This window comes from Triturus cristatus, chromosome 7 (assembly GCF_964204655.1).
Source record: "Triturus cristatus chromosome 7, aTriCri1.1, whole genome shotgun sequence".
Classification (NCBI taxonomy): domain Eukaryota; kingdom Metazoa; phylum Chordata; class Amphibia; order Caudata; family Salamandridae; genus Triturus; species Triturus cristatus.
In genome coordinates this window covers 1,521,909,264-1,521,924,482 of record NC_140590.1, presented here as the reverse complement: position 1 = coordinate 1,521,924,482, position 15,219 = coordinate 1,521,909,264, and positions in this window count along the sequence as shown.

Genomic DNA, 15,219 nt, shown 5'->3' with positions numbered 1-15,219 from the left:
TTGTAAAGGATGATCTTTGCACTAAAGCGCTTTACATTACACAGGGTCAGATTCACTTTCTTTCTTTGTTATGTTTTTTCAAGACATGGGTAGACTATGTTATTTACACAGAATCAGTAGATGTTGAGCCAATGCCAGGACTTGAACCTCCCCAGGGACTGTGTTTTGACAGTGCCTCACAGTTTCACTTAACTAGAGGACTACAGGAGAGCAAACCGATTTCTATCACAGTTGCTCAGATGGGGCCTACAGGGACTTGTCTTGACTCAGCCAGCAGGCCCTGTACCCTCACTCCTCTTTTGCTATAAGGAGAGTGAGGACAGCGGCACCCCATATTGTGAGGTAGTGGTGGGGCGGACACACGCATACTCACGCTCATCCACATGCACACTCACTCACACACATTCATTCACAAGCACACACATACAACTACCATTCACCGAGCACATACCCTTTCACAGCACACTCACCCACATACACATACAGTTATACATGCATGCACGCACCAAAAAAATAAAGTATTTACCAGGTGAAAGCAGCAGAAGATGGGGGTAAGGAAGCAGAAGGTAGCAGAAGGCACCAGAAGGGCCTGGGTGGGGAGGGAAGGAAAAAAGAGGATGTTTCCACTGCTTCCTCCCATTGGCTGACCTTGTCATGGGTCAGTCAATGAGAGGAGGACGTTCACTACCCTCTCACAAAGTGGGATGGGGTCAGTGAAAGCTGCTAACCCCACCGTGCCCTGTGACAAGGCATCATGATAGACACTGAGCACTGGGCACCTCAGGGTTCCAAACTGAAGGTCCCAGGTCTGATGCCTTCAGTGATGCTCCCCCTTGTCATTAGAGAGGAGGCTTTCAAAGGCATTCACTGGGCTGATGAGTTCATGCCCTCAGGGCTGTGAAATATTCAGCCCGGCAAATGCTTGGCTCAGGCTGCCAGGAGCCTGCGAATTTAGCATATGTACACTGCCTGGCTGCCAGACCCAACTCTTAAAAGGGCCTGTCAGGCTGACCTTTGTTCAGCCTGGAAGACACTCTTCATGCTTTGCAAAAAGGTGTGGGGGGGGGGGGCTGGTGTCCCTCCACCCTTAACCCCTTCAGCGCGGCGCGGATTTCCGCGCCGTGCTGAAGGTTCCGTGCGCGGGCGGGGCCATGACGGAGCGGTTCCGTCATGCGCACAGCGCGACCGTCGTGCATGACGGAACCGCTCCGTCACAAGCATCGAAGGGGTTAATGACGGGTGACCGCTGAGTAAGGGAAACACATGAATTCTGGGACTAGTTCAACCTCAATGGAAGCAGTATCTCCGGATAGCCCAAACCTCTTGCATTTTGCTTACAGGGTGAAACTTTTTAAGCTGCAGGACTGCCTGGCCTTTCTCCCTTCCTCCTGTGCTAGGATCACTTCAGTGGCAGCAGAAAAATGGGCGAGCCAACAAGTTGACAGGGAGAGACATGCCAGAGCCAAACCTGACCAGGCTCCAACAGCCTGTGCACGAGCTGAGCCCTGGAAAGAGTTGACATGTAAATCATGCACCAAACATCATGTAAAAGTGTGATTACATCTCTCAGAATTGAAAAAATATATCTTTTAACAGAGAGAAGAGTTTACTATATCAGATTGCGTCATTGCATTTACAGGTATTTATTAAAAGTGATAGGGCCAGATGCATGAACACATTTTCCCATAGACACAGAATGGACCAAACCCTTTGCTGCATCTGGCCCATAGTTTTTAAACATGAACTTAGAAACATTCCTACTACCGTCCTGATGACAATAATATTAGTGAACTGGAGGGAAACTCAGTGCACATGCTGAACTCACTTTTTTGAAGGTGCTGTCATATGTGATAATGAAGAAAACAGAGACGCGGTGAAACAAAATATTTGCCTATTATTGAAGATCACCTACAATCATATAATGTGGTCAAGAGCAAGGAAGGCTATATTAATCCCAAATTTTCTAGTTTCACATTTTGCAATCCAGCCACTAGATGGGCCTCTTTCTCTCCTTTTTAACATCAAAGGTTTATGTTTTGTTTTTTAGGTCTCACCTGAGACAGCGCATGGTCTGTCGCTTGCAAGACATTTTGTTTACTTACAGGAGGCTTAAAGGCCGCTCACTGCTTACCTTTGGTTGGCTTCAGTGCCACTCTTATTTGCTTCCTTTTTATTCATTGGCGCATGTGGCATTCACTTCCACTTTTTGTGTTAGCCCCACCCCTAGAGCATGGCCCAAATACTTGAGTCTTTCCACTGCCTCCTTAATTGGGTGCTTCTTCTTTTTTTCCTTATGGCTAAAAACTGAACTAGAGTGAATGTCTTTTCCATCACTTTCCCTCCTATACTGTTCCTCCATGTTGTTTCAAACTCCAGACTTCCATATTGTTTCATGCCCAGTGTTTCTGTCTCCCTGCCCTGCAAGCTTTCTGTTTTGTTTTGCCCCTGCCCTCCCTCTAGATGTTGATGTCTCAGCTGTTTATCCCTCAGCCCTCTCTCTGACCCTCCATTGTTCGTGTGCTTGCTCCTAGCCCCTCCCTCCCACCGTCCCATGTCCTTGTTGCACCAGACTCAGACTCAACTGCCTTCCCACTGTGTTGCCTCCTGCCTACCACCACAGCAAAAGCAAGCGCTATGACATGACGAGCACTGGCTACATTATAGTGCTTTTCCCCCACCCCTCTCCATTGTCCATGTTGATCCCCCACACACCCTCCCTCCATGCTGGCCCCATATCCTCCCTCCCACACCTCCAGCAGTAAATAAGAAACATTTTCATTGATGGCTTTGGAATGATATTATAGTTTTGAAAGATAGGGACCCTACATATGGAATATACTTGCTAATCGTAGGGAAATAAATAATTAAAGAAGAAAGGTACATAAACAAGTGTATAACTCTCCAAACTATTATCTGGGCAACAAAGCAACTCGTTTTTTAACAATAAACAATGTGCATCAATTCGAAAAAAGAACAAAAGAGAAAGAAATATATAACAATGCTATTATTATTTAATTTATGTTTTGGTCATTATATACATACAGTACACTTTTTTGGTATAAAAAAAAAATATATAGTTAAATCCATTAATACAAGAACAACATAATCATGTATCTATGATAAACAGGTCAGTTATATTCTATTTCATAATCCAGTTTGATTCAGTAAAGAGATCCAATGTCACTGTAGCTCGTGGGAAGGCTAGCGGTAGATGAGAACTACGTGCGTTTCGGCATGTATGCCTTCATCAGGGGACCATGATCAAACTAGATTATGAAATGGAATATTGATCTGTTTATCATAGATACATGATTATGTTGTTGGTGTATTAATGGTACTATATAAATTAAATAATAATTGCATTGTTATATAGTTCTTTCTCTTTTATTCTTTGTTTGAATTGATGCACATTGTTTATTGTTAAAAAAAAACGAGTTGCTTTGTTGCCCAGATAATAGTTTGGAGAGTTATACACTTGCTTATGTACCTTTTTTCTTTAATTTTCTATTTGGAATGATATTAGTCATGTTTCTTCGGCATTTTCAACATTCAGAGGGAAAGTGGAATCTCTGGCAGTCTGGTGTTGGGGTTCTGCTGGAGTTTGGCTTGGATTTGGGACATTCTGCGATGGTAAATTCATTGGGGACATTGTATTAGGGGTGTTCCAGACTTTTTGCGGGCAGCGAGCAATTGTACAGTGTTTGTGACTTCAATGAAGATTCCTATGATGCAGAACTAGGATCACAAGTAGGTAACCTTTGCTTCCGAATCCCAACCAAAAGTCGGGAAGTAGACTATTATACAGTGTGGTTGTGAGACCGCACCATGTACTAATGTCACAATTTCTATTATACCCCGTTAATTTTTTTTTAACAAAACCCTTAGCTCAGTCCTGGATAGCTGTGGCGCATAGCAGTCCGGCATAGCCAAGAGAACAAGTGTAAAGCATTTAGAAGAACCAAAACAGTCAATTAATAAGAATAACAACACAATAAAACTGACACCAATTTATAATTTTTTTTTTATTTGTAACAGAAATCTATTGAGACAAACTAGAGAGGATTTTTCAGGTAGGTGAATCAATGTAGTTCACTTTAAAAAGAAACAGTAACGAGTAAATGGCTTAGCGGTTTCTGAGCCAATGGTCTAGAAAGGCTACTAATCTTAATTTGGCAGGCTACATTGGTTGGAAGGTAGTCAGAGGGGCTGAGCGGACCGTTACCTGTCATTTCTAGCAGTGTCAAGGTCCTCTTTGTATTTTTATCCTTTATAGAAGTGGTTCTGATGCGGAGCATACAGGATGGTGGAGAGAAGCCACGAGTGTTCCTGGGGCCAGTTTTCTATCCACAAATGATGGGGGTCATCTTCGACCTCAGGACTCAATCTCCCATAATGAAGCAGTGAAATCCATCTGCCCCGGCCAACTGGTCTGCTGGTCAGAGCTGCCTCAGTGGTTCCTTACAGGTAAGCAATACTTTCTTTTCTGGGGTTCAGAGTCCACTCTGACTTAAATCATGGGCCCAACAAACTTGGGGGCACCTTATGATGATCAAGACTTTATCTCCCAGGCTGCACTTTGGCATCCTGCAGAGGGCAGGTGTTCTGGCCCGCTTGGCTCTCGAGTCAAAACACCAGCCACAGTTCAAAATTGTGTGTGTGTGTGTGTGTGTGGGGGGGGGGGGTTGGTAAAAAAAAAGCATGTTCTTACAGTTCCTCAAACAGCATATCCAAAACAACTTAACAAAATGAGTTTCTCGCTGTCAGGGTACTCTGTGACAACGCAGCATATGTCCCGTCCACCGTTATGTGCAGTGCTGTGACTGTAATGCACTTGTAATAAGGCAAACAGAATGTCTATCACTTTCTGATGGAGGAAGAGCTTGACAGACAGGCCACAAATGTGACCCATAAGTGTAGTGTTGGGTGCACTGTTCTGTGTAATGTTCTGTTTATTTGTAAAGAGAGCTATGACACAGGAGGGTATCCTGCAGCTGATACAAAAGTAGTCTGGGCAGAGCTATGGATTTGTCTAGTCAAAGACCCAAGTCTTCAGCTTCTTGTGGAATTCAATAATTTAGGAGGTAGCTCTGATGTCAGGAGCAGGTCATGATAGGGTCTCGGAGCAAGGTGGAAAAGGCACCACTGCTGGTTCTGGGGCTTTCTCATGTGTGGATTGTGGGTTAGTAGGAGTGTGGGTGAGCGAAGGTGTCTGGAAAGTTTTTGAAATCTGGTGTGGTTGTTCAGTTATGTTGTAGTAACTGCTGCTACCGGATGGGGGTGGGGCGGCAGGGGGGATGGGGAGGGGGTTAGAGGAAATAAGAAAGAAAAAAAAGACTTACCTGTGCCGGCCAGACTTCGCTTCTGCTCCGTAATCTTCGTTCTTCCAGTCTCCCGTCTCAGCCGCTAGCAGGAAGCAACCAGGCTCCCAGGCTCCCCTGAGCCAGTCACAATGCTGCAATGACGCATTGTGATTAGTCTGAGCACCATGGTTCGGCGCTTACATAGGGTCTAGGAGGCAGTGAATGTTCTTCATCAGGCTCTGTAATGCAGCCTTGTGGGAAACATGCAAAGTTGGCATGACTGATTGGCCGGCCCAAGAGGGTCTGCCAAACTGTCATGTGCACTTAGGGAGTGAAAACCACTCCTCTCCGTGCTCCTGCCAGCCCCGCCCCACCACTGACTGTAGTAGGAAAAATAAAATGATAATAACAATATGTCATCATTTTATTTTTCCTTTAAAGCAGTGGGGCAACGCTCCTTCACCTTAGCGGAGGAGCCACCACTGTAATGTTGGACCACTTTTGTGTAAGACTTTGAATGTGTGTATGAGGAGTTTGAAGAGAGCTCACTTATGGATGGGGAGCAAGTGAAGTGTTTTGATATGCAGGTGATGTGTGTGCAGGACAGAGGTTGAGGGTGAGGCTAGTGTGCTCTGTATGGTTTGGAGTATTCTCATTCATAGAGTGAGGGAGTCATTGAGTATCAAGGGGAGTGTGGTGCACATGGGGGCAAGACCTCTGTAGATGAAGTTACTGCATTTGTATCTCCACTACCTTGGCCCGGTCTCCTACCTATGCGATATTCTTATGGAAACAAGCCTAGCCTAAGCTTTTCCTACCTGCTTGTGTCTCCTTCAAAGTCCTCCCTAATTCCATATATTTGTCAATTGAACCTCTACTAACGTGTTCCTTGGCAGCCACTAGAGTCTCAAGAAGATGGAGCTTTCATGCACCTTTAGCACACTCACTATGCTAAATTCAACTCCTTCCAGTTTGTGGATGCAAGTTGGGGAGTGTCCGAAGATGCCTCAACTGAGTGAGGAAGTTCACTTAAGGAAAACATGCTGGAGAAGACCGTCCTAAGTTTCCTAAAGAGTTCTTCAAAAACTGCTAGGTTTTGCCACACAGAGTACTCTGACAATGCGCCCTATGTTCCTTCCATCGTTATCTGCAGTGTGATGACTGTAATGCACTTGTCATATGGAAAACAAAACTTCTACCACATTTTGCAAATACGATAAATTGTCAAGCAGGCCATAAGCAAGGCCAACATTTTTGCTACCAGAGGAAACCACTTGTAAGGCTGGCTGCCTATTGAAGTAGTGGTCTATTGAAGGTATGTATCCATGCACAGCCATTGAAAGGTATGTACTAGGGCAGCTTCACCTCAGTAAATTGTCTAATACTTCACTGTTTATGGTACAACGTAAAGCAAGTTGGAAAACATAGGCTTGGCTGACATGGGCGCTAGGGACTGTAATGCCAACTCCCCACCTCTTTCCATGCTTAGAGCAGAGTCTGCAAAAACAACATGGTCAAGTCTTTCTCTTTGTTTTAGGAATGTGGTCGGCAAAGTTCCAAGCCTTGCAATGCCCTCCACAGCAGATGAAGTTGAGCCGACTGCTTCTGAAGCAGTAAGACTTTCAATGACCATCAACTGAATGTTGAGGAAAGACATTAATCATCCTGTGGTGGTCTGACGGTAACCAATATACGTACTGAATGTTGCCAAGTGGTTCAGGAGGGTAAACAACTTCTTATTCCATGTGCAAGTTTTACCACTTGCATTATATGGCTGTAGTACCTGGTAATTGTTTTCCACACCGCCCATGTACTTGTACTCAACTATGCAGGGAGGGTATGCACTGGACTTAAGACCTGCCGTTTGATACCAAATCAATGCAGAGGTTGTGGCCTATTTTGTATTCCTTTTGTTGTTGCTGCTGGTGTTCTTGTTGCTGGTGTTGGCTGCTGTGATACAACAGTACTGCCTTCTCTGGAAGGTTAAGACGGCCTATCAGAACTTCTTTCCATCAGTGGGACTCTCTGTTCCATCCATTCTTCTTCCAGGACTCTGGCTTGCTCAACAATCCACGTCTTGTATTCAGAAACACCCCCTTCCTAAAAAAGAATATAAGTGGCCAGTATTTTTTTGTAACGAGGATCCAGTATTATGGCACAGATGTACTCTTGGATGTGTCTTTGCAGCCATGTATTCTCAGTCAAGCCAAGCATTAGGCTCTGAACCAAGGTATACACATCTTCGTTTTCATTGTCCACAGCTGTGAAACTATCAGACACGCTGTATAACTGGTATTTTAGCAGATACAACAACAAGATAGCTTGGCCCATTGTACTGTCCTCCTTGAAAATCTCAAAATAAAGTAGCATCTCTGTCAGGCATTGGACTAGTTTCCATTTGTCCATCCCAATGGTCATGCTTAGAGTTACAGCCCCTCCTCTTTGCATGACATACTCATTGCTCAGTTTATAGTGCTCAAACAGATGTTACAACTTGTAATAGGTTAAGTTCCAGCATGTTGGCAACTCCAGTATGAGGGCTTTAACTGGTACTCTATTAGCACACTGAATGGTTCTGAACTGCTTCCGGGATTTAAAACAATGGATGAAATGAGTGATGATTCTTCTGCAGATGGTCAGTAAGTTGCTGACTAGATCTTTTTTTTTTTTAAGTAAGTCCTGCACAATGAGGTTGATGCAATGCGCCAAACACAGGACCCTGTAATACTTTCCATATGCCATGGCCTTAACTATATTACTGCCATTGTCCAAAGTACAAACCCAATTCTGAGACCTCTTGGTAGCAGCCATTCAAACACCTTGCTGTTAAAGTCTTCTAATATGTTTGCAGATATATGGGATTCCTCCATGGCGAACACGGCTACTGTTGCATGCCGCAAAACACCCTTAAAAATATCATCAGTACTAAGACCAGTAGTCATATGTTGCCTAACCCCCACAAAAGAGGTCCAGTGTGCAGTGATGCACATGTAATCAGTGGCTTGACAACTAGCTCACATGTCTGTCGTCAGGTGGATAGTCTGAGCAGCACTTTGCTGCTAAGCTTGTCCAACCAATTCAAGCACATCGTGATGGAGCGCTGGAACAGCCACACTGGCAAATAACGTCCTTCTGGGAAACTTCCATTTCGGGCAGATGGCCATCACAAACTCTAAAAAAATCTACTCCTTCACAAAAGAAAAAGAGAGGAGGTGCAGCGCTAACATTTTAGCCAACTTCCCATTGTACAAATGTGCTGTTGGGTTGTTGCCTTCGTAGGGCCCCTCATGCCCCCTAAACATGCCCACAATAATAGCCTGGATTTTTTTTTCTTTTCTGGTGCCACTGATGCAGGAGACTACCAGAGAGAAGTTGAACTAGCAGGTGGTAGTCTCAATGTGTGTCTCGTTGGGACAGTCACTGTATGCTGCTGTGGTGTCTCCATCTGAATCTTGTGCTATTGCGAGGTTGCTGAGGCGGATGATACTGGCACACTGCTGGGGACAGGGCTGCTTTTCGCAAAGATGCCTTCCTCATCACCTTCACTTCCCACTATGATCAGGGCTGATTCCCCTCTCTCACCACCTTCACCACCACCACTAATTTTTTTAAGGTGTGCCCCCCAGTGTGTTTCTTCACTCTTAGATGAGTCATCCTTACTCATAACACCTGTAAGAGCGCTCAGGGCCATAATAGCAGTTTTCACTGGTTGTCCAACTTGTTTTTTACCCTTGAGATCCTTAATTCCTTGGTTCTTTCATACTCTTTCAGAAACAACTTCATTCTACACAGACTGCCGTGTAATTTCATGACCACAGATGCACCAATTAATTTCAAGCACGCCCTAAGACTGTCAGTCCTTCCCCTCACTGGGGTAAGTCCCTTTACGAAATGATTTTGACACCAACTTCTAATGTTGTTTTGAAATGAGGCCTCATTACTCCCCTTGTCTCTCATTTTCGCTAGTGCCCGGCTGGGTCCCATGTGAGTACCCTTTCATTACTTTCACTTTCTTTGGTGCACTATTGTCACTCTGACAGCAAATTCCTTTGCTCAGGTACCAGACCAATTTTCCATTAGAATACCACACAGCCTTTTTGTTTTGTTTCTTCAGGCCCGAACACTGATTTACTCTATTATCATTTTTCAGATGTCCCCGCATTGCTAGGTCCTGAAGAGAACCCTTATTGTTGACGGGTCGAAAAGTCGTCGACATAACCAAAAGCGAATCATTTATCAGTCGCTATTATTATATTAGAAGGCTGTGTCCAAGGTATACCATTGTGATGGTAGACTTTTATAAGTTTGGAAACCATTTCTTTATGTCACAGAATGTCACTAATTGTTATGTAGGTTCCATGTTCACTGGGGACACTATGCACTTAAAAAATAAAAATTGTGATGATTAATGTATATAAACTTTTTGAATTTACAAGTATCCCGTGGTATATGGTCTTATATCTCTCTCGGACATCCACTTTACCCCTGCCTATTGCCATTGTACATACCAGTATTGCTTATTGATTACATTTGTCCAGAGGACCCACTATTTCTACCTATATATGTTGGCAGACTAGGTCACATAGTAAAATAAATAAATATTGCAAATTTAACAAACATGGGCAAAATGTACTGAACTGTGCAACATTGTTTCTTTACAAAAGATGAAAAATAAAATTCAAAAATATAACTAGGCCCCTACAGAAACTGCAGGCCACCCACCACAATAAATTTGGAAAATCAAATAAAAGTACAAATAAATACTGGTTCTTGCCCTCTATCAAGCAAACAACACCCTTATGCAAGAGGGTTTGAAGTCCTAAAATCCAATGTATATATGCAGCAGACAAAAAGAGTGATTCTTCCAGCTCCAAATCCAAATAAAAAGTGACCAGGAGATAGACAAAGTAGGAACAGGAAGTTGGAGTTTCTGAATCACTTCCTTTTTGTTAGGAAAAAAAAAAGAAGGGGTTTATTTTCAAGCCCACTGTGCCGCTGGTACGTCACGTTTTTTTGATGCACCGGTGGTGCAGTGTGCCTGCCCATATTAACAAGGCCATGTAAAGCCACCCTGTGTGGCATTTCATGGCCTTGTAAATATGGTCCCCTTTCACACATTATTTCCATGGGTGTTGCTGTGGGTGTTCCCATGCAGCATTCATGGAACCTGATGCATTCCCAGATTTACAATGTTTTGTAAACCTGGGAATATGTCAGATTCCTACAGCTCCCCAGGGGAGGCGTAAGGGATGCACAACGAGGGGAAATACCATTATTTCTCCTAATTTTTCCTTCTTCTATGTGTGCTGCATTCTGCAGCATACATGAGAGAACAAACACCTCTCGTGATTGTTTATGTGCAGGAAGGTCCATTCCTGCAAAAAACAATCACCCTTACAACGCAGACACCCTTGAACCATGGCTGATTGGTGCCTGCATTGGCGCATACACAGGTAAGGAAGTGCCTTCAAGGGATTTTTTCAAATACTTAGTTGTATAATTCTTGATCTCAGTTATAGGTAAGATTATTGTATGCTTACAAACTTAATTATTTTCACAATTTGTACTGTAGACAATATGAATCTGTCCAGTTATACATCAATCATATGCGTATATATCCATCAAAAATTGGAACAAATTAATCCAAAACAACATAAATGAAGAAAAAAAGGAAAAGAGAAGTGAAAAAGCGGGTGTGTATAAAAATAAAGTTTATCATCAAATTTCATTCAAACAGGGTACTTAGGATAAGAGCAGTTACAGTTATATTGGAAGGGAGTATTTCAATTATTCATGCCTTCACTGTAGTATTTCTCAAACACTTTTTCACAATTACAATCAATTATTTTGCAGAAAAACAGTGTGAAAGTCGACGTTTCGGTCTTTAGATTTTCATTGTTAAGACCATCTTCAGGACTAGTGAATTTAAAAGGTTGACCCCTGGATATATTTCTTTTATAATTTCCAAACAAGTAATGGAGACAACTGCCGTCGTTATTTAGCGGTTGTTTCTAAGCTCTTTAGTGTTGATCTTGGCTTTCAAACGAATTAGCGAATAAGAATTTATTAGATGGGCTCCGTTTAGTTATTAGGAAAGGTCCAAGTGGTTTAGTGTCCCAGTTAAGAGTCAGAGGGACGTATTGACGCTCACTTCTCAATCTGAGGTCTCTTTCAATTTCTTTCAATGATGTACGGTACGGCATACTAGCAGTGGTGCAGTGTGTCTGCCCATATTAACAAGGCCATGTAAAGCCACCCTGTGTTGCATTTCATGGCCTTGTAAATATGGTCCCCTTCCACACATTATTCTGTGTGAAAGGGGCATTCCATGGGTGTTGCTGTGGGTGTTCCCATGCAGCATTCATGGAACCTGATGCATTGCCACATTTACAAGGTTTTGTAAACCTGGGAATATGTCAGATTCCTACGGCTCCCCAGGGGAGGCGTAAGGGATGCACAACGAGGGGAAATACCATTATTTCTCCTAATTTTTCCTTCTTCTATGTGTGCTGCATTCTGCAGCATACATGAGAGAACAAACACCTCTCGTGATTGTTTATGTGCAGGAAGGTCCATTCCTGCAAAAAACAATCACCCTTACAACGCAGACACACTTGAACCATGGCTGATTGGTGCCTACATTGGCGCATGGCAGCCCATTGTGTGCCAGCGCAGGGGAAAATGACCGAAAAGCACCGTATCTTGTAGATATGGTGCATTACTGCCCTTTTGTTTTGATGTATAGAAGCGCAGCATGAAGGCTTGCTGCACTACTGTGTGTGAGGCTCCAGATTGCTGACATTTTAGCCCGGAGACCGGTGTTCCGGTTCCTGGCTGCATCACTTTGCCAAAACAATCACATCAATCTTGCTTGACATCAAATTCCTCAGAGATGTAATTTAATTATATATAAAAACCATCAAAATTAATGTGTAATCCAGCAGGTACATGTTTTGATCTAGTGGTATACGTCACCCACTGTCAGTCAGACCCCACATACGTTAACATTCTACATCCATTCTGAGGTCTAATATCATAGGAGCAATTGACATTAGCATTTCTTCTGGTTATAGTGGGTTCCAGAAGAAATGTACTACCAACAGGAGCAGCATCTAAAGCTACAAGGAACAAACGTCAAAAGCATCAATTGGCCATCGATCCACTGGCCCTCTAAAGTACCAGAAGCACCATCTCAAAAAGGGAAAACTATAATAGAGACAAATGGCCTTATTATGACTTTGGCGGTCCTCCAGCCGCACTGCCACTGCGCCATTCGCTGGAGAACCGCCAACACAGTGGTGCACCTGTCTGCCGGATTACGAGTGCAGTGGCAGTCTGACATAGGTGGTCTGCTAGGCTCATGGATTAGCATAACATTCAGACGGCCGCAGTGAAAACGCCGACTGCTTGTTCCTGCACGATGTGGCATGCATGCCACACCGTGCAGGAACTGGGGTGCAGATCATGGGAGGCACATGTTGTGCCCTCCCTGCATGCATCCTCAGGCCCAGGAGCGGCAGGGAACCCTGTTAGGGCCCCCTTTGTTGCCTCCCTGCCACCCTTTTAATGGCAGAGTCACCGCCATGAAATGGGCGGCAGAGAGGTAACTCGTATATGCTCGGTGGTGCCGCAGCGGCACCGGCAGCATATTGCAGGTTCCTAACCACTGCGCTACTGCCACAGGATCCTAGATTCCTGACGGATGCAGTGGTCCTATGGCAGTCCGACTGCCACACTCGTAATACTCTGGGCGGACCCGCAGTGTGACAGTGGTTGGACCGCCACTGTGAGTAAAGCAGTCCTATGGACTGTTGTACTCGTAATAAGGCCAAAAATGTAATCAATTAACAGCAAGCATGTCTTTGTTTTTTTATACTCCTAGCCTTAGAGAAGGTGTATTCCTTGCTCTTACAGTCCCTCCTTTTTTGTGTTCGTCTCAACAATCCTTTTGCAAAACATTGCAAGGCTTCATCATAGAGCGCCTTTGGAGTGGGAGTCATACAGGAAACCTGGGTATGTCTTTTTCTTTGAGATTTTGTATAGTGCAAACTTGACCCGAGAGCACTGGAGCACTTTACATGAGTTATAAACAAAATCAGGGGGTTTGGGCACGTGAGGTGCTCTCTAGCCTTTTCACAAATGTTTTCTAAATTTCTACTTATTTTGAGTTGTGTATACACATTATTCTCAACTAGGGTGGATGTGTATTGAATGTGGTTATTGACAAATCTTTTTAATGTTAAGTAGTATTGACTAATGAGTTCATGGATTGTTAAGCGGAACTGTACTCGAAAGGGTTTTGAAAAATATTAAATAACCCCCAGGAGTCTTGAAATAGTGTGTCCCACTGCCCGGGGGGATCAGACCTGATTTTGTTTATAATTGCTTGAGTGGGGGGCGGTCCGATTTCCTTTTTTCCCCCCTGTTGCTCCCATTGTGAATGCACTTTACATGAGTGCCTGATTATGGTCCATATTACATGCACAAGGTCTGATTAATTAGGTATCCCCTAGGACAAGCTGCCGTTTGCTATATTGTTTACTACAAGTGGTTTGAAGCCCGCTTGTCACACACCATTCATTGGCTTTATTGTCACTAATATTTGCTGACTCCTAATTGGCAAGCATGAGCCAGTTTAATTTTCACTTGGGAGCATGGCCAAAGTACTGTTTGCTCCATTTTGATTAGTGTGTTTCCACTACTGTGATTGAGGCACAATATTTTCTTCTTCAAATCATGTTGCTTCTTCCATCCCACCACCAGTTGTCCGTGTTGCTTTTTCCCTCTCACCCCCTTGTCCGTGTTGCTTATTCCCTTCCACCCCTCTCCTCCCATTGTCCGTTTTGCTTTAATATCCTCCAACATGCCCGTTGTCTATGGTGCTTTAAACCTCTTACAGAGCTCATTGTCCATAGTCTTTAAAACCCTTCCTACTCCCTGTTGTCCGTGTTGCTTTAAACCCCCTCCCACATTGTTTGTATTGTTTTAAACCTCTTCCACCATCCCTTATCTGTGTTGCTTGACTGCTGCGCTGTTGTCCAACATAGCTAGAAGTCACTGACAAAGCCAATAGCTTTAGCATATGTAGGACAATTTGGCTTTGCCAATGCTTGTTTTTTAGGTATTGTGACATTTAGGGCCTTTTTTATGAGTTTGGCAGTCCGTGAACTGCTGGACAAGCGGTCCAACAACTGGGAGCTCAGCCATCCGAATGCTTTATCATGAGATGGACAGATTGCATTTTGAAAGACCGTGGCTGAACCGCCGACACCGCCAGCACACTGCAGACCACCAGGGTCGCAGTGGAGAAAAGCAGATGCCATATGGCGGTACAGAGGAGTTTAACCACCGTCCATATTACGAGTTGCCTTTCCAACGAGCCGACTGCGCAGTGTGGCCTCCATCTTCAAGTCGGCAGAAACAATGGATTTGGGGTGCGTACTCAGCTTTTACTGTTCTTCCTGTTAGGGTTCGATGTGGATCCCTTTATTAAGTTCCCCCCTTCCCAACAGCATCTTCACCCCAAGGATTACGAATCTGTTTGTTGCGGTATACAGGTGAGTGCTTTTTGTACCATATACCCATTGCCTCGACTGCCCACATATCGCCAGGCTCCTGCAATGGGTAGGTGGTAGTTTTCCACGTGTCTTGCGCTTATGTGTACATTCGACACATATGCAGTTGAAATGATCACACAGGCATCGATACATATGGAAAACTAATCACCACTGCCGCAAGATCTCCACAGCCCCACTGCCAGCACTTTGGTAAACTCGTAATACATCTCTCATTCTGTTCAGCTTCTATAATTCATCCAGAGGCAGTGGAATGTCAAGAACTCTCCAGATTCTGATGAAGGTAACGTCCAGCTATTTGCCACAAGGACTTCTGAGCCAACAGCCTTATAACATCATTACGA